The 20,844-nt window shown below is 33.5% G+C and overlaps 2 long non-coding RNA genes across 2 annotated transcripts in view; one reads left to right on the top strand and one right to left on the bottom strand.

The window, feature by feature from the left end:
* Positions 1–11,276, bottom strand: part of LOC144244659 (uncharacterized) — an 89,021-nt gene extending 77,745 nt beyond the window's left edge. The window contains exon 1 of the long non-coding RNA XR_013339017.1: positions 11,261–11,276. This is a non-coding gene — a long non-coding RNA (uncharacterized LOC144244659). The remainder of the gene's footprint in view (positions 1–11,260) is intronic.
* The window catches only part of LOC144244660 (uncharacterized), a 192,446-nt gene that overhangs the window by 87,049 nt on the left and 84,553 nt on the right, over positions 1–20,844 (top strand). The gene's annotated exons all lie outside the window — the stretch shown is intronic.

The following is a 20,844-nucleotide window of genomic DNA, read 5'->3' as shown; positions in this document are numbered from 1 at the left end:
GGAGCAATAAATTACTGTTATACATGTATTAAGATGCCATAACTTCTAATTAATAGTTTATAAATTAGTCTAATAAATAAATTTTTACTATGGGGATAAAGATTGGATAAGCAACACTCCCTTTCTTATCCTCAAAGAAATTCCATCACCAGACACACAAATTGGCATTTGGACAATATGGATTTTAGTACCTGTTTAGAAATGATGAGTTGGCAATTCATTACAAATAATATATTGGGCAGTTTTTAAGTGACAGGCACTATTCTAGATGCTGTGAATTGAGCAGTGACTAAAACAAGACCAAAATTCTAATATTGTACTATGTATTTCCCCACATCAATTAATAAAACATATAGTCTCACACAATATTGTAGATAGATATAGATATCGTAGATATAGATATAGATATAGATATAGATATAGATGATATAGATATAGATAGATATAGTTAAGGTCACAGAGTGAGAAGGACTCAGCTCTCCCTTGCCGGTGAAGGGGATGAAAGAAGCCACAGACTAGGGCATGAAGACTGCCGCTGGGATCTGAGGACAACCTACTACCACCAGTCAGTAAGGAAGTGGGAACTCATTCCTAAAGTCCCAAACTACTGAATTTGGCTAACCAACTGAATGAGCTAGAAGGAGATTCATCCTCTGAGCTTTCAGAAAGTAACACAGGTCTAGCAGACCTTGAATTGGTCTTCTAACACCTGGAGAAGAGGAACCAGTGAGGAACCAATTAAGTGATATTAACTGGTTCCTCTTCTCCAGTTATATATATAGTTATATCTGTAGTTATAGTTAAAGTGACAGAGTGAGAAGGACTTAATAAAAAAAATCCTTTCACAGAAGTATACAGATTAATGTGTAATTAAATAACCAGAGGAGAGGAATGTTGGTAGGATAGATTTAGAATTCTGCCTATCATAAGAGGTATGCAGTGTATTTGCCCTTGCTATCCTTGAACATTTGGAGCTACAAGGAAATACAACTGTGAAACCAAACTTCTGGGCAGTAATGCCAACTGCTAAGTCCCTTAGCTATACCCAGAGGGTGGTAGCCAATGATAGGGCTCTATTCTTATGCAATTTTCCATGGAAGAATGGAGTAGTTTTCATTACCATTCATACTTCTATACTATGATTATTATAATTATCACAAACTTAAACTGACACTACCCAGTCATTAAAATGACTACTAGTCATTAATTTTGAGTATGTGAGGTAGAGAAAATAAATACCTGCAAAACAATAGTGTATGCCCCTGAGGATAATGGCAAAAATGACTAAAAATTGCAGGTGTTAATATCCTATACGAGCTTCAACTGTAGAGTATGATTAGATACAGAACTTTATATAACAGAAGCAATAATTTCTGAAAGCCAAGGACACTTCTAGTCATTTGCCATTGTTGAATGCAGGGCTGAAACTTTTGGGTCTCTGTAAGATATCCTAGTTCCCAGACACATTCTGAAGGAAACTAGTTTATAACTCGATCCCAAAATTTTGAGTGTTCAATCTCATTAAAAGTTTTAGTGGTATTTAATGTCTTTGTATTATTTCACAGCAAATAAAACTGTTTTTGTTTTTCTATTTTTATTAATCGTGGTAAGATATGCATAAATAAAACTTACCATTATAACAGTTATTAAGTTGACAGTTCAATGACATTAAGAACTTTCACATTGTTATGCAACTATCACCAACATCAGTCTCCAGAATGTCTTCATGTTTAGAAACTGAAACTCCATACCCATTCAACAAGGATTTATGATTTTTTCCTCCCCTCAGCCCCTGGTGATTACCATTTTACATACTTTCTCTATGAATTTCACTATTCTAGGTACCTCATATAATGGATAGAATATAGTATTGGTCTTTTTGTCACTGGCCTATTTCACTAAGTATAATGTCTTCAAGGCTCACTCATGAAGCATGTGCAAAATTTTCATCCTGTTTAAAGCTCAATAATATATCATTGTATGTATATATCATATTGTGTTTATTCATCTGTTTATAGATGCTTGACCGAAGATGCTTCTCATCTTCTGCTATTGTGAATAGCGGTGCTGTGAACATGGATGTACAGATTACTTTGAATGCCTACTTTCAATTCTTTTGATTATCTAGCCTTAAATGGAATTGCTCAGTCATATAACAATTCTATGTTTAATTTTTAGTAACTGTCTTACCATTTTCCGCAGTGGCTGCACCATTTAACATGTTTACATTCCCACCAGAAAAACAAAAATGTTCCAATTATTTTTACACATATACCAACTCTTTTTATTTTCTGTTTTTGCCATTGTTGATAATAGTCATCCTGGTGAGTATGAAAGTGGTATCTCATTGTGATTTTGATTTGCATTTTTCTAATGATTAGTGCTATTGAGCATCTTTTCATATGTTTTCTCACCATGTGTTTATCTTTTTTGAGAAATGTCTATTCAAGTCCTCTTCCCATTTTTAATCAGAGTTTTTGTTGTTCTATTGAGTTTTATGAGTTCTTTGTACATTCTGAATATCAAACTCACCAGATGTATAATTTAGAAATATTTTCTTCCATTTCATGGGCTGCTTTTCACTCTGTTTATAGTGTCTTTTGACTTTAAAAAAAATTCTAATGTAGTCCAATTTATCTATTTTTCTTTGTTGACAGTGATTTTGTTGACATATCTAAGAAATCATTGCCAAATTAATTGAACTTTTCCCCCATGTTTTCTTTCAATAGCTTTATAGTTTTACCTCTTATGTTTAGAAACATTCCTTTGCCTGCCTGCCTTTCTTCCTCCTTCTGTCTCTCTCATCCTTCCTTCCTTCCTTCCTCCCTTCCTTCCTTCCCTGCTTCCTCCCTTCCCTTTCCCTCTCCTCCTTCCTTCCTTCCCTCCTTCCCTCTATCTTACTTTCTTTCTGTCTTTCTGCTTGTGGATATCCAGTGTTTCCAGCAATATTTGTTGAAAAAGCTGTCCTTCTAACTGAATGATTCTGGCAGCATTGCCAAAAATATGTGACTATATATGCAAAGGTTTATTTCTGGGCTCTATATTGCATTTCATTGGTTTACAAGTCTATTTTTATGTTGGTATTATACTGTTTGATTTTTTAAAATGTTTTTTATTTATTTCTGAGAGAGAGAGAGAGAGCACGAGAGCACACGAGCAGGGAAGGGTCAGAGAGAGAGGAAGATGCAGAATCTGAAACAGGCTCCAGGCTAGCCATCAGCACAGAGCCCGACTCTGGGGCTGGAACCCATGAACCGTGCGATCATGACCTGAGCCAAAGTCAGACGCTTAACCGACTGAACCGTCCAAGCGTCCCTATGCTGTTTGATTTCTGTACCTTTGTAGTAAGTTCAGAAATCAGAAAGTGTAAGACTTCCATCTTTGTTCTTTTCAAGATTGCTTTCACTATTTGGAGCCTTTGAAATACCACATGAATTTTTAATAGAATTTTCTATTTTGGCAAAAATAAAACATTAGGGTTTTGATAGGGATTACATTAATTCTATAAAATGTTTTGGGTTGTGTCAACATCTTAACAATGCCACCTTTCAATCCATGCATATTGAATATATTTCCACTTATTAGTATCTTCAATTGTTTTCAGCAATATTTTATCGTTTTCAAACCTTTCCTTTTGGTTTTTATTCCTAAGGATTTTGTTGTCTTTGATACTATTATAAATGGAATTTCTTTCTTAATTTCCTTTTTGGGGTTTATTGTGAATATATAGAAACAAACTGATTTTTGTATTTTGATTTTGTATCCTGAAACTTTGCTGAATTCGATAATTGGTTCTAATATTTTATATGTGTGTTTGGAAAGTAATTCTTAATTTAAAGTATTTCTACAATGATGGTAGGCACTTATTCTCAATTAATTTGTCTCCCTAAAGGGATACATAAATTTATTCAACATAGTCACTCAGTTAGTGTGTTGGAAGAAGAAAACTAGATTCTGGTTCTTGACCTTTCCAACAAAGCAGACATCCATTTGAGACCTATTGGAGTCACCTCTATTCAAAGCTTAAACTTTATTTTTATTTGTATTGTTTTGAGTATGTTTTATTTTTATTATTATTATTTTCTACTCCCCAGGCTTAGTTCAGAGAGCAGGGTACATGATTTTTTTTCTTGATGGCCCAACAACCTTTTAAAAACTCACTCTGTACCTTCTAAACAAGTTCTTTTTCTCTGTGTAAGGTCACAGGTCCTTAGGAGTTTCCTGCTTCTGTGTCTCTACTTAATTGTCACTGTCTCACCAGAGCCATTAAATTCAGACAACCATACCTGGAAAATGCAGAGTAGCGAGGGGAGTGAGGTACAGAAGGAAAGAAAAAATGGAGAGTATTATTTCAAAAATAGCCCCCTCACACTAATGCACTAAGTGCTCAGATAGTTAAGTCCAATCTCATTTATTACAGGATGTTGGACAAAAAGTAGTAATAAATTAAAGCTTTTAATTCTCTAATTTGGCTCTCTGTCTCCATCAAAATAAGTAGCAAGGGTGTTTGAACTTAGGGCTTATGGTAGGGGAGTGGTATTAAACACTGAACTGGGCTTGAGCCTTTCCCGATGTTTGTGCTCAAGAAAACCCAAGACCTTACTCAGGACGTAGATAAGCTCTAGGACAGTATTGTCCAATAGAATGACAGTTACATATATAATGAGAAGTTTTCTAGTAGACACACTCAGACATGTAAAAATAAACAGGTCAAATATGTTTAAATGTAATATTTTATTCCACTCAGCTTATCCAAATATCCAAAATGCAGACTCATACTTGTCATGCTCTCTTTCTTTTTCTCCTTTTTTCCTTAACTCATCTTTGATTCACTTCATGTAGAATTCTTGTTGTATCCTTCAATACATTCTGCAATGTGCAACTCTATTACTATAACTGCTTTTTTTTTTTTGAAAACAGCACTTATTTGCTAGTTACCAATTAGAATGAAACTATTTAGTTCTTCTTTTACTTAATATTTCCCTCTATAAAAATTCTTCTTTGTGAAACTATATTTTTTCTTAATTTTCTTGGTATACATGTCTGACTCAGAGCTCTCCCTTAAGTATATTTCACCTGTTCCTTTATTTACTGCCTTATTCATTTTTTTTTTTTGGTAGAATTGGGCCTTAATCAAGGAATCATGTTTGAAACCTTTTGAAAAATATAAATTCTTGATATTTCTGAGGATTTTGGTTCAGTAACACTGATGTTCAACTTAGTTATTGTATATTTAAGTTAGTAAATATACTAACTTATTAGTATGTCTAATAAGTTATATTAGATATAACTTATATATAACTAAGTATATCAACTTAGTTAGTATGTATATTTAAGAAGATTTATGATTTTAAATTCTGGTGTTGATGCCCAGGTAGGAATGAGAAAGACAGGTAAAATAAAACCAAATGCACATATACTTCCACCTTCACCATGCTCTTTTATGTGTCAGGATACGTGTTCATCATGTTTCTTTTGCCCGGATTCCTCAAAATCAGAAACCTGGGCAAATTTAGCAAGACTTTGGTTTAATACTTCTGGCTATCTTCAACTCCATTACCTGATAGAGCGTTTTGGTTTGAAAATACTGTCAGTAAAAACTGATAAAGGGCAAAAGTCTCATGCTAGGACATGCATGGTTTCTAATGTTTCAGATTAGGAGACTATATTAGTATTTTTACAAAATTTTTGGCAGTAATATTACAATAGACTTTTATTGAATAAAAATCTAGTATATTTATATCAGTATGCACTTGGCATCTCTGGATTTTTTATGCCATTATATACCCATGCCATTTGTATCTAATTTGTACCAGCTTAGAATTACATAAACATATTCACATTGGTATTTCAAGTGAGAAAAAATAAATATGTTCCTTTTGAAATCACTCAGTTTAATTTTTTAATCAAAGCATTGGGTATATACCATAACTCTAAAATAAATCTTTAGGACATGTAGCTATTATCACATTATAACTCAAGATGTGTGCCTTGAGAATATTTTTCATGATTCATTTATAATTAATGCCTTTGAACATTTCCCATATAATGATGATTTAACATTCTAAGATATTGAAACCAGTCAATATAATTTTACCTCATAATACTCAACTAGTTCTATGAAAATGCAAATTAAAGATCAGAGTATTAGGCAAATCAAATTTGCATGCATATGGTGTATATACATAAAATGATTCAGAATATTGGATATCATTACCCACTCATTATACTCATAGACCATAATAAGGAACAAGAGGAATTTGCCACATAAAAGACATTAACAAAATGGAAATTTTTACAGGCATACAATTTATATTCTAAGCCCTAACATGGACCTGAATGCCAAAATCTCTATAGCTAAGAAAATAAAGGTAAAAGCAACATTTCTTTCAGCAAAGTGATGAATATCTCTGTAGAGAATAAACTCAATGAGGTTGGATATTATCTAGATCTCTTCAAAATGACTTGAAGATACACATTTTTTTTCGGTTTAAACATTGGGATAACTCACTAATGTGAACATAAACATGCAGTATAGTAGTTTTGAGGTTAAGAACACATTTAAAAAAATTAGACAGTAGTGGCTTGAATTGTGGATTTATTATTTACTAGTTACATTATCTTGCCTGGATTTTTTAATTTAATTATATAGTTTACTTGTACAATATAAAATATAAATAATCCATCACAGGAATGCTTTAGTATAAATACTATAATTATGGAAATATTAATATAATGTCTGCATATAGTAAGTGCTCAGTATGTAATGTAATATTTTTTCAAGTGAAACAAAACAGAAACTCACACTGTCATCTTTTTTCAAATGGTTATTTTTTCAAAAGTTTAATTTTATTTATTTTGAGAGAGAGAACACATGAGAGCATTATTGGGGGAGGGACAGAGAGTGAGGGAGAGAGAAAATCCCAAGTAGACTCCACGCTGTCAGCCCAGAGCCCCATGTGGGGCTTGATCTCACCAAACCATGAGATCATGACCTGAGTCGAGATCAAGAGTCTGACACTTAGCTGACTGAGCCACTCATGTGTCCCACGAATACTTTAAAAGTGTATATAGTGGGGCGCCTGGGTGGCTTAGTCGGTTAGCGTCCGACTTTCGCTTAGGTCATGATCTCGTGGTTTGTGGGTTCGAGCCCCGTGTAAGGCTCTGTGCTGACTGCCAGCTCAGAGCCTGGAGCCTGTTTCAGTCTGTGACTCCCTCTCTCTCTGACCCTCCCCTGCTCACACTCTCTCTCTCTCTCTCTCTCCTAGAAATAAATAAAACATTAAAAAAAAAAGTGTATATAGCATAAGCTTAAATCTTCTCATCTTAAATGAAAAATAAATACATTTATTAAAATACCAAATACAATACATTTCATTCAGGATGCTTGATAAATTCTACTTTTAATGTTTTTGGAAGTATAAATATTAGAATACTAATGCTAGAATACAAAGAAAGCACTTAATGTTTATTATTCAAAAAACAAATGTGGAAAAAAATCCAGAGTAAAATTGAAGAGAAAAAAGTCAAATTTTCATTCTCTGTTTGAGTCTCAATATCTGCATCTTTAATTTCAAATTCTGCCATTTACTTTTATATGATTTTGAAAACCTCAATTTCCATACCTGTAACACAGAAATAATAGCAAATTCATAGATTATTTATAATTTTAAGAAAAATATTTTGTAATGTAAACTCTTTAAATGTTGTTTACATATATTTTTAGTCTGGTCATTAGAAAACATAATAAAATATGGATTCTTCAGATGGTTTGAAATTTACTTACAATAGAAACAAACAAACAAAAAAACCTAAATGAGTAGTGTTTGAATCCCTTCTGAAATGGAATTATATTCCCTATTAATGGAACTTAAACTTTTCTAAAAGCTTTGTTTCAGAGATTTGTTTTGGAAATTAAAAGGAGTAAAAATCTTTCTAAGGTAAGGCACATCTTCAAAATATATTTTTGTTAATGGAATATTATATATTTCTAAGAATGTCTTGGACAAAATTCTGAAATTTTAGTAGGTGAAAAAAATCCTCTGATTTGTAGAATAATATCTTCAATATGAATTCATCAATTTAAATATGCATGTATATATATATATATATATATATGTATATATATGCCAATGTAGAGAAATAGAACCAGAAAGGTACCACAAACTATTGACAAACTAACTCTGAGATAAGGAAGTAAACATGGGCCTTATTAAAAAAAGATTTTCACTTTACATATTTCTGTACTGATTAAACTTCCCAGTGAGAACATTTCTTTGTATTATTTGTATAATTAAAACACCAGTGAAAGGAAAAATATATTTAGCATTTATTAAGGAGGAATGGTCATTCATAGTTAATATCTGCATACTGAAATATTGACCTAAGTTTCTAATATTATCAGATAGCATCTCTAGTAGACTTGAAAAATCTGACTTCAAACTTCCAAATTGAATAGTCAAATTCAAAATATATATTCAGGAGTCCAAACATTGCACTGATATTGTTAGCTAAATCAGTATTACATCTTAAAAATAGAAATTGATAACTGATTTATACTTTTGCATGTCCACAGAGACACTGTAACTGAGATTAGAAGCAGCACTCACTCAGAGTTGGAAATATCAAACTTAAAACTATGTGTACTTGCATGCTAAAACATCTGATCAAACATCCTGGTAATATATGTTTATTTTACTTCAGCTCAAATATGTGAGTATCTGCAAACATAGATTTCCTAACACTTTAATNTTGGTATATATATATATATATATATATATATATAAATATATATACTATAGTGTATATATATATATATATGAATTTTGATAGAAAAAATAGTGCACCTATTAAGAAGCCTAGAAGAAGTAAAGATCAGAGAAGTCATTCATTGAAAAACAATGGAAATAATCTGAGAAGTGACTGAGGATTTAATGTTGGTGTGATGTAGAAATCCTATAGTGACACTGTAAATACTTAGAAGTATATATGTATACATACTTATATATATGTGTGTATAGATACCTATATGTACACAAAACATCCATAAACATGTAGACACAGTTATGTGGGTATACACACACACACACACACACACACACACACACACAGAGTTTGTACCTGTGAACCAGAATGGACGCTTTCCCAAAATAACTTACTTATGTCCATGTTGTAATTAAATAGCTTCAAGAGGAATATTAACTATTGCACAGTTTACAACTCTAGAAAATACTGAGGTGAGGTGAATTGATAAGTAAGGTCACTTTCCAGAGAAGTTTATTTTGGCTTTTTGTTTCTTCCCACTCTTTCCCATTGCATCTCTGTTGCTTCCTCGGCATGCCACCTTCCTATTAACATTCTGTCCCCTTAGCCTCCCTCTTGACTTTCTAAACAAGGAAAAACTAAAACTTAGAAATTTAAAAATAGAGAACCAGTGACACATATTGGAATTGAGACAAATTCAGGAACAACTCAGAACCAGCCCAGACCTTTTCATAGTAAGTGAAGTGCAAAAGGATTGTTGAAGCATTTTTCATTTTGTCAAACATATTAATTTTGCTTTCCTTACATTCATTATGAAGTTTTTAGACCTTGCTTGGTTGACTTTGCTATCTGACTCTTGGGTACTATTTAAACCAAATCCAATGAAATCATAAATTCCTGTCTGTGCTCTAAAATTATCATGAGTGAAGTAAATTATCTCCTTTAAAATCAAAACAGTTATTTCTTATAGAATTTATATAAAGTATGAGAAAGAAGAGAAAACAAAGGGGAATATCTCAAAAACTGAAAGATCATAATTTATATTTCAATTAAATTACTCTGAGGAAACAGTGTAGATATTTTATAGCACCTCTTTACAAAGGTTTTTAAGGCTGTAAATTGTTGTTTACTACATCAAAATATAATTATTTGAGATGATCAAGAGCATTTCTCTCTTCTTTATTAAGTCTTCTATTAGAGAAAATACTTATAATAACGATATGTATATTTTATACTTAAAATTAATACATTGTTTTAAGAGTATAATCCCTAACATTTCAGATTTTATTTAAAACTAAAATTGTGTGACATGTAATGAGAAATCTAGTTGAGACTGCTAAATATAAGCTTTCAGCAAAATTTTAACATCTTTGACAATTTGTATCTTTCAACTGAGTAGCTAGCACTCTAAAATTATTTTTTCCCTTGTTTATCTTCTTGACGTGAACCACATGAACTGGCTTGCTCAATTTCCTTCTGTTTTTATGTCTCAACACAGAAGCAGGCAGTTATATGAAAGTACAGATGTTCTCAAATAATCATGTTCCAGAGATGTGGAGAATGGAGAATCTCAGTGGATTTGAAATATTTCTAAAATTGGATCAGAAACTTTTATAGCACACGTTAGTCTTCTGAAGTAGAAGCTTAAAGAATGCAGAATAGGGGTGCCTGGGTGGCTCAGTAGGTTGAGCCTCAGACTTGGGCTCAGGTCATGATCTTATGATTCATGGGTTCGAGCCCCGCATCGGGGGCTGTGCTAACAGCTAGCTCAGAGCCTGGAGCCTGCTTCAGATTCCGTGTCTCCCTCTCTCTCTGACCCTCCTCTGCTTGGTCTCTCTCTCTTCTCTCTCTCTCTCTCAGAAATAAATTTAAAAACATTTAAAACAGAAAGAATTCAGAATAAATGCACTTGTCGCCTATCCTATTAGAATGGCAACATCCTTGTTATGTTAAATACATAGCTTGCTTTGCTAAGCTGAAAAATTAATTATTTGTTTTGTTTAAAAGAAATATACTAGGGGCCCCTGGATGGTTCAGTCGGTTGGGCGGCCAAATTCGGCTCAGGTCATGATCTCACGGTTCGTGGGTTCCAGCCCGCGTCGGGCTCTGTGCTGACAGCCAGCTGAGAGCCTGGAGGCTGTTTCGGATTCTGCTTCCCTCTCTCCCTGCCTCTCCCCTGCTCACGCTGTCTCTCTCTCTCTCTCTCTCAGAAATAAAATAGAAAAAGAAAAAAGAAAAAAGAAAAAAGAAATACACTTGTCACCCCTTATCTACAGGGGATATGTTCCAAGAGCCCCAGGGAATGCCTCAAACTGGATAGTATTGAAACATATATACTGTGTGTTTTCTATATACACATACCTATGCTAAAGTTTAATCTATAAAGGAGACACAGTAAGCAATTCATGACAACAATAATAAAATAGAATAGTTGTAACAATATATTATAATGTGAATATGATTCCTGTCTCCAAATATCTTATTGTACTGTACTCACCCCTCTTGTGATGCTGTGACATAATGGTTATGGAATGAGAAAGAGGGAGGTGAGTGACTCAGGCATTGTGATGTAGCATTAGCTATTCTTGAGCTTCTCATGATATGTCAGGAGGAGGATAATTTCCTCAGAAGGTCAATTATTTGCTTTTAAGCTGCAGAGAGGAAGGACTACTGTGCACTTAGAGCCAGGGTCTAGAGCTCTGCTTTTGATGCTCATTCAGAATTTGTATTTGAAGAGAAAAATGTGTATAATAATGAATGAGTTTTGGTATAAATCTTTTCAAATATACTTTATTCTCTTCTCTGTATCTTGCACAAGATCTGTCTGGTTCAAGTCTACTCTTACCTTTAATCTCTAAATTCTGTTTCTTCTTCTTGAATTTCTTTCATTTTGAATGAGTTTTAGCACAAGTCTTATTACATACAATTTCTTTTATTTTTGCCCAGATATGTGTTACAATGTGAATATATTGTATACATTCTGCATGTATAACCATTTCAAATCCTTTTTCCTACCCTAAGTCATCAGAAAGATAAATCACTAACCCATATTTTTTTTCTATATTAACTACTTTCTTTTACTTGTGGTGCTATAAAAATCTTCTTACCCTTTTTATCTTCTTAGTTTTGACATATGAATATTCTGAAATAACATCTGAATGGACCTATAGAGGATTGTTGGAGGAGGTCATTGTGAGGTCATAATCAATGGTTGGAGGCAAGATTTGGCCATAGGAGACTTCTCACCCCATTTTCAAGTACACAGTGGGAACCATTTTCAAGTACACAGCCTTGACAGCACTATGTTGCAGGAATATGTTGTTGGGACCATCTGGACTGAACACATTGATGAATACAATTAAGACTTCCATATACACTTTTAAGATTCTGGTGGGCAGGTTTGGAGATCTACTCATCTTATGGTCTCTCAAGATAAGCCTTATAAGTAAATTCTCTTGCTTATTAAACCATCCACCTACCAGTCTACAGTGATCTGCCTCTTTCTTCTGCTTCCATTTGCCTTTGTGTACTGGGCCAGCTTAGGAATCAACAGGATAACTACCAAATATTTATGCATCAGTGGTTCTGCCACTAGGAGAAGTTTTCTTTTGCTGATCAAAATAGATTTGTAGGATAAAGCCTATATTAACAGGATCAAAGAGTGCTTAAATCCTTTACCCTGACTCTCTTTAACCATTGCTTCTACTCAGTTTACATGATAATACGTTGTATATTTTATGCTGCTATATCTGTTTGCCAACCTTTCTTAAGTGTATATGTTTTGTCTTTCCATGTAATAGAAGACAGGCTACATGTTGCTTTTTGTACCCATCGAGTATCTTCAGAGGCATTTAATAAATGGAGCTGACTCTTATCTACATTTTAAAATTTGTCTATTAAAATCTCTTATCAGTTATCGAATTCTGTTGGTAAAAATCATATTAATTCCTATTGGAAAGCTACAAAATATGAAGCTATCTGATAAATAAAACTAGGCTCCATTAAGGAGAACATGCTATTGAAAAGTCATGGCACTGCAGTATTCTGATCTAGTATTAATACTTCTAGTAAATGTATTCTATACTGACTGAAAATAAGTCTAAACAAAACAGCAGTAATCTCAAAAAAGGAAAAAACATGGGGGGCCTGGGTGGCTCAGTCAATTAAGTGTGAGACTTCGGCTCAGGTCATGATCTCAACATTTGTGAGTTTGACCCCTGCATTAGGATCTGTGCTAACAGCTCAGAACCTGGATCCTGTTTTTGATTCTGTGTTTCACCCTCTCTCTCCCCTTTTCCACTCACACTCTGTCTCTCAAAAATAAATACACATTAAAAAATAAATTTCTCAAAAATAAACATTAAAAATAAATTTANTCTAGTAAATGTATTCTATACTGACTGAAAATAAGTCTAAACAAAACAGCAGTAATCTCAAAAAAGGAAAAAACATGGGGGGCCTGGGTGGCTCAGTCAATTAAGTGTGAGACTTCGGCTCAGGTCATGATCTCAACATTTGTGAGTTTGACCCCTGCATTAGGATCTGTGCTAACAGCTCAGAACCTGGATCCTGTTTTTGATTCTGTGTTTCACCCTCTCTCTCCCCTTTTCCACTCACACTCTGTCTCTCAAAAATAAATACACATTAAAAAATAAATTTCTCAAAAATAAATAAACATTAAAAATAAATTTTAAAAAAAGAAAAAAAGGAAAAATTATCCTTTCCTGAGGCAAACCTGACCATAGGAGTACATCTGGATTATGTGTACTCTAATGATACTAAGTATTTGACATGATTTTAAACCACATATGTTTATATCATGGAAGTTTTGTACCTGTAACATGCCCTGGTTCCAAATGGCTTTTAAATCAATACTAGTACATTTAAATATGTTAAAATCAGTTAGACTTCTATATGCAATATCTGGAGACCAAAAGGGGTTTATCTACAACTATTTATTGTTTAGTATTTCTGGAACTTAAATAGTATGCACAAGTGAAAAACCAATCCTACAATATATTTATGCTATTTACTATATATATGAGACATGTAATATGTATTACCTTGTCTGTAAAATCATTTATATTGATAAGTTATAGTACAAATGTTGAAAAGTCTTTCCTAAAAATAATGACTTCTCTTGGGACTTGTACAAAATATTTCATCAGTAATTCTCTTTATGTTTAGCTCTTTTTGTGAACTCTGCAACCTGAGTCAATTGTACAAAAAACAGAAACTTCTTGGATCTAGGAGATCTGCAACTCCAGGTAACATGCTCAAGGCAGAGATTAACTATAGGTCCTGTTCACTTATCACATACCATCTAGATACCTCATTCAAGAGTCAGAAAGAGTATACCAGTACTTTGTATAGTTATAGTCAAGGAAGAGACAGTTATAAGCATCTGAAAAACAATGTCCTACCTTCAAACCCCACTAGTTGAAAAGGTTATTTCCGGGGCACCCGGGTGGCTTAGTCGGTTGAGCGTCTTACTTTCACTTAGGTCATGATCTCGAGTTGCGTGGGTTCGGGCCCCGAGTCGGGCTCTGTGCTGACTGCCAGCTCAGAGCCTGGAGCCTGTTTCAGTCTGTGACTCCATCTCTCTCTGACCCTCCCCTGCTCACGCTGTCTCTCTCTCTCTCCTAGAAATAAATAAAACATTAAAAAAAAAAAGAAAAGTTTATTTCCAAGTATGAACAAACATAATTTGTAGTTGGTTGCAATGGTTGTTTTGCTGTGTTTTTGTTTTTTTGTATTTTATTTTATTTTATTTTTTTATTTTATTTTAGCTACAGTGGGTTTAAACAGAGACTAGAGGTTTTATTTCAACGTGAAGCATGTCAAAAAAACATTGATTTTTAGGGAGGAAGGGGAGGGAAGGTTTGGTTTGAATTGAGTATGAGGAAGCTGACTAGACTGTACCTATCATGCTAATGGGAAACAGCTAGTGAAAAAGCCCCAAAGGGATAATCTGCAGATACTGATACAGGAGAGGTATAAGAGCTCTGACATGGCCTTAAGGTTTCATGAATTACCTCATCATTTAAAAAGTGAGGCATAGGGGCACTCGGGTGGCTTAGTTGCTTAAGCCTCTAGGCTTCGGCTCAGGTCATGATCTCACGTTTCGTGGGTTCGAGCTCCACATCGGGTTCTGTGCAGGCAGCTCAGAGCCTGGAGCCTGTTTCAGATTCTGTGCCTCCTTCTCTCTGTCTTTGCCCCTCCCCTGCTCATGCTCTGTCTCTCTCTGTTTCAAAAATAAACAAAACTTATTAAAAAAATAAAAAATATATAAAAAGTGAGGCATTGTGTGTAGGCTGGTTTTAGGAAAACTGCAGGTTTAGAATTGTGGAATTCAGGGAATGTAGTTGAGATTGCTAGGAGAAATGCCTCTTAAAAGCTAGCATGGTATCAGGGCCCCAAGAAAGTAACTGGAATTCAGAGCAGATTAATCAAAATGAGGAGCAGAAACAGTAATTAAACACAAAATAAAATAAAGAAACAAAACAAGACAGTGTCAGCTGTTTTTCAGGTCTCCAGGCTCCCTTACCTTTCTAAGAAGGGATATTAAGGTAGGGTGGATTGAGAGTCCTTGGGCTTCCCTTGGCTTCCAACTCGGTTAACCCAGTGTAATAATATGTTTCTGAGAAAAGACCAGAAATAATGCAAATCAGCAAGAACTTAAGGAATCCAGCACTGGTGATCCAATCATAGTCTCACTTAGTATATCATTTTTTTAATTTTAATTTTTCTATTTGGAAAACAGTTTCTGGAGAATGACAACACATTTTTATTAATTCAACAATATAAATTAGGAATGTAGGTACAAGTCATAGTTTTCTAAGATATATAAAGAGAAACAGCAAAGAAAGACAAGAAGCCATGTTATAAAAATGAGGAACTTGTATGTAAGAAGGTAGTAAGTGCTGTGGAAAAATGAGAAATAGGTGAGATAATAAAAATTAGGAGAGTCAGCTGTGGGGAGTTGAGGGAAAGATTGATTGGTGTGTGATTTTTTTTTAAGAGTGGATATATTATATAGTGGTATTTAAAAGATATTTTTCAAAATATAAAATTGATATAAAATCCTCATAGAATGTTTAGAATGCATAGAAAATGGGGATATAAAAATAAAATCACTACATATTTAGATATCCAAAGATAAACTTCCTGTTTTCTCTCTTTTTTTTCTCTGATTTTTTGTTTGTTTTTATTAGAAGATATGATGTGTAGTTTACTTTTACTAATCCTCTGCAAATATATCTTGTTGGACTTTGAGCAGTGTGAATTTTTTTTTTACCATGGGTTATTTTCTTATAAAACAAAGTTATCATAATGTAATAACCAAATATTTCATATAAAATCTCCTCTGATATCCCCAATGGTCCCTCTCCAGAGGTGAACATTGTTATCAATTTCTTATATATTCTTCCATAATTTCCTGTGCATATTCAAGCATATATCTGTATGGCAAGTATCTGTATGGCATATATATATTCACACAGAGCCAGAAGTAGGGCTTGAATTCACAAACCATGAGATCATGACAAGAGTTGAAATAAAGAGTCAGAGCCTTAACTTACTGATGTATATGGCTTACTTTTTTTTTTTTAAACATAGATGGCATCAGATTATATATATTATCATGACACTTTTCTCATCACTTAATTTTGGAGAATTTTGAACATCCACAAAATAGATCAGGTAGTATACAGAAGCTTAATAGCCTAACATTATTTCATTGTTACCCATTCATTCACCTCCCCTCTTCTCATATAATTTTGTAGTGTATGCCAGACATTATACTATTTTATTTATAATATTTCAGCATGCACATTTGAAAGACAAGAGTTTCTCTATTTTCTTAAAACCACAAACCTGGTACTGTTACTGGGTCTAGAAATGAATGAACAGTAATTCCCTGTTATTTTAGAAATTAAGTGTAGCTCGACAATTGTATCGCAAATGTCATAATTTTTTATATAATTAATTTAAAACTTCAATACCAAAATACTCAGTGTTTCACAGTACAATAATACAGCAATTGGTTGATATTGTCTGTTAAATCATTTAAAAACCTAATGGGCCCCACTGTAGCTTTGTTTTTTTGTACTTTATTAAAGAGGAGAGGTCTCCGCTATTAATTTGTAAGAAATAGTAATATTTGATAGGTAAGAGTCTTGCACAGGTTTTTGCTGTTGTTGTTGAATCAGCATTATGTAGTTTAATATATTATTCAATGCTGCTATTTTCATTAAACTGACATTCAATTTTAAAGATTTGATGGATTGGGTCAATTTGGGGGACAAGAGGACTTCAAGGGAGGTTTTGTGTTCTCTTGTCAGGAAACACATGATGTTTTGTGTCATTTGCTGTTGTTGATATAAATGCCTGGATGTATTATTTTATTAGGCTCATAATTTTGTATTCTAATTCAATCATTTCTTTTTTTATTTATCAGGTGAAGTATTTCTATACTGATAATTTTTCCCATCTCCTATTTTGCTACTTAGTTGTACAGTTTTTAAAAGACCAGATTCTTAAATGCTTGATTTTTTTGTTTCATAGTTTTAAAAACAATTAGCTATTTTCTCTAAATCCTCCAACAGTACTCAGTTGGTGGCCATTGTTTTTAGAATTATGATGGACTAAAAATGTCAAATCTACTTAATGTGTTTCAGTCTACTAGGTATTTTTCTTCTTGATGCTCAAACAGTACTGTCTTTGGCCAGTGGGAACCTCTTCAATTTGACTTCTTAGTCTTTTAATGTGACTATGGTACTTTGTTTTGGTCTTTGTTTTTTGTTTTTTGAATTCCTTGCCATCTGATATGAAAACATTTTCCAAAGTTTATTTGGTACATACGATGCCCAGATGTGAAGTAAGCCATTTCTCCAAGGAGCTCTGATTCTATTTAGTGGGATCTAGGTATTGCCATCGCTTCTTGGTTGACATATTTTTTTAAAAATCTTCTTCATGGACAGAGGTAGAAATGATTTTTAATGATAAAATACATTATGAATTCATACTAATGCTCCTAATATTTTAAAACAAATATTGTTAAATATATATATATATTTAAATGCACAAATCATAAAAACAATAGCATAGTAAATTTAGGCAATTGAAGATAACTAGTGTATATATCAAGAAGCAAAACACTGCCCACACCACAGAAGCCCCACTTGGGTCTTTCCCAATCACTAACTCCCCTGTAAAGAGAAGCACTATGCTAACTTGTAGCTTTATAGATTAGTATTTTCTGTACAAATTTGGAAGCTTATATCACACTGAATTGTAATCCCAAATATCTATTTATGGCTAGCGGTTGGCTCTTTCTATCTGTAATAGATAGAAAGAGAGATCCAAGTGAGATCCAAGATCTTTCTAAGTTGTAGCCCTACCATTTTCAATGTGTGGCTTCAAAGACACCATGGTCCTCTGGAATATATCTTGGGGGATTTTTAGAAGCCAGACCTGCAAGTGATATACATTATTTCCATATATATTACATTGAGCAGAACTCAGTCATGTGATTATATCTAAGTGCTTAGAGACTGGAAGCTGCATTCTGAGAAGGAGGGGGAACACAGGTGAGCTAATTACTGATTCTTTTGATTTCTAAAGATACAGTGTATTCTTCTCTCACATTTAAACACACTCATCTCCATATAATGGAAGAGAATGTTGAGTCCTATCCAGTCACTGGGTATCCAGGTAAAGCTGAGGTTCTCTGTTAGAGAAGACAAGATACTAATAGAGAAGACAAACATCAGATGCATGTGCTTCTTATCATATTTAGCAATGTCTCAATTACAAATACAAGTTGTCTTCCCCACACACTTAATGGTGGCACAGAATCAAGATATGGTATTATAGATTCAAACTAGAAGAGCATTTATATGGCACTGTACATTCAAACTAGAAAAGTAATCACACTGTCCATTATATATTACATATACATATATAATATACTTTTCCATTATGATATCCCCTGTCATGTTTTTAGATTCATGTCATTTTCATTAAAAAATACATCTGTGATATAATTATTGTACACATTCACCAATATAAATAATGTTCGTCAGAAATACTTTTAAATATATGATTTAATATTTTTAGTGCAAATTTTAATCCCAAAAGTTCTGTTTGGCTGACAACACAAAGTCTTTACCTTGAACAGTTGGGAAGATGAATTTATCTTTGAATAATTGGGTAAAGACTGTGGTGGGCAGGTTTTCGTTGTTGTTATTGGTGCTGTTATTATTGTTTTGTGGTGGGCAATTTGAGATGAAAAATTAGGTAATCAGTGAAGGGAATGCTCATTTTGAAATGTGTATTAAATCCATGAAATGATATTAAAATGGCAGTTACATTTACGAGTATAGAATTTCAGAGAGGATATCTTATCATATATGTAAAGTTGATAGTCATTTGCAAATAGATGGTATCCAATATAACGAGAATCATGCATTCACCAAAGAATGTAATGTAGATGGAGAAAAAAAAAACGACAGCTAAGAACAGAGGCATAATGCATTCCAACATAGAAGAGGAGATTGGAAAAATGACAAAGGAGAGAGAAAAGGAGCAATTAATGGCGTGCCTGGGTGGCTCAGTCGGTTAAGTGTCCCACTTCGGCTCAGGTCATGATCTCATGGTTCATGGGTTCTAGCCCTGCATCAGGCTCTGTGCTGACAGCTAGCTCAGAGCTTGGAGCCTGCTTCAGATTCTGTATCTCCCTCTCTCTCTAACCCTCCCCTGCTAATGTTGTCTCTCTCTCTCTCTCACAAGTAAATAAAAACATTTTTTTAAAAAAGGAGCAATTAATGTGGTAAATCTGTATTTATCATATTTATTGGAAGCAAGTAAAAAATCATTAGCAGGGAGGAAACAGTTGTGCAAAATGATACGGATAGATGAAGACAAGAATTCGATATGAATGATTTGATATCATACACGGAATTCTAAATAGTAGTTTTAGTGAAATGATAGGGCGAAATCTTGATTGTTGTAAGCTTGGCAAAATGAGGGCCTATGTAGGATAACTTAAGCTGTTTTTTAAGATAGAAAAAGTAATATTACTTCCTTTTTTGGTGAGGAAGTAATTATGTAGAGAGAAAATAAAGAATTCTAAGATGTAATGGGATCATGTTGTAGAGTTGGCAAAACCAAGTAAGATCTAATTTAAAAGTGAAAGATTAAAATCAGAACAGACATCTCACCAAAGAAGATACACAGTTGACAAATAAGCATGTGAAAAGATGCTCAACATCATATGTCATAGGGAACTGAAAATTAAATCAACGAAGAGATACTACTGCACACCTACTAGAATGACAAAAAACTAAAACACTAGCAAACCAAATTGTGAGGATATTGAATAACAAGAATTCTCACTCTTTGCTGGTGGAAATACCAAGTGGAAGACATGCCAGCAGTTTCTATAAAGCTAAGCAGACGTTTACCATAAGATCCGCAATCGCACTCCTAGATTTTTATCCAAATGAAGTGTAAATTCATATACACACAAAAACCTGCAAAGAACATTTACAGGAGCTTTATTCATATTTGCCAAAACTTAGAAGAAAACAAAATGTTATATATAATACTGCACACAAGATTATATACATTTGACAAAACCCATAGAACTATACAACACAAAGAGTGAATGCTATTGTCCACTACGAACTTTAGTTAATTATAATGTGTTAATAGTGCTTTGTCAATTGTAACAAATGTACCCACTAATGCAAGATGTTAATAAGGGGAGAAAATGTGGGGAGGTGGTGAGAGTATATATAAAATCTGTAACTCCATATTTTTTCTGGAAACTTAAAACTGATGTAAAAATTACTATTCTAGGATGAAAAAGTAAACACAATGATAAAGCTATCAAAAGTAAATGGAGGCCTTATCTTCTGATAAAAGCAGAGATCTTTGGTAACAGGTGGGAAATTAGTATATTGAGGTGTATACGACGGTAGGTGAGGAAATATAGGGGAGGGAGATGGTAGAGATTATGTTCAATTTTTTCAAATTCTTAGTAAAAGAAGAAAAGTTCTAATTTTGTAGTGAAGATAT

The sequence above is a fragment of the Crocuta crocuta genome, unplaced genomic scaffold (genome assembly GCF_008692635.1).
Source record: "Crocuta crocuta isolate KB4526 unplaced genomic scaffold, BGI_CrCroc_1.0 scaffold147, whole genome shotgun sequence".
NCBI lineage: Eukaryota > Metazoa > Chordata > Mammalia > Carnivora > Hyaenidae > Crocuta > Crocuta crocuta.
This window is presented reverse-complemented; position numbering and strand designations above follow the sequence as displayed.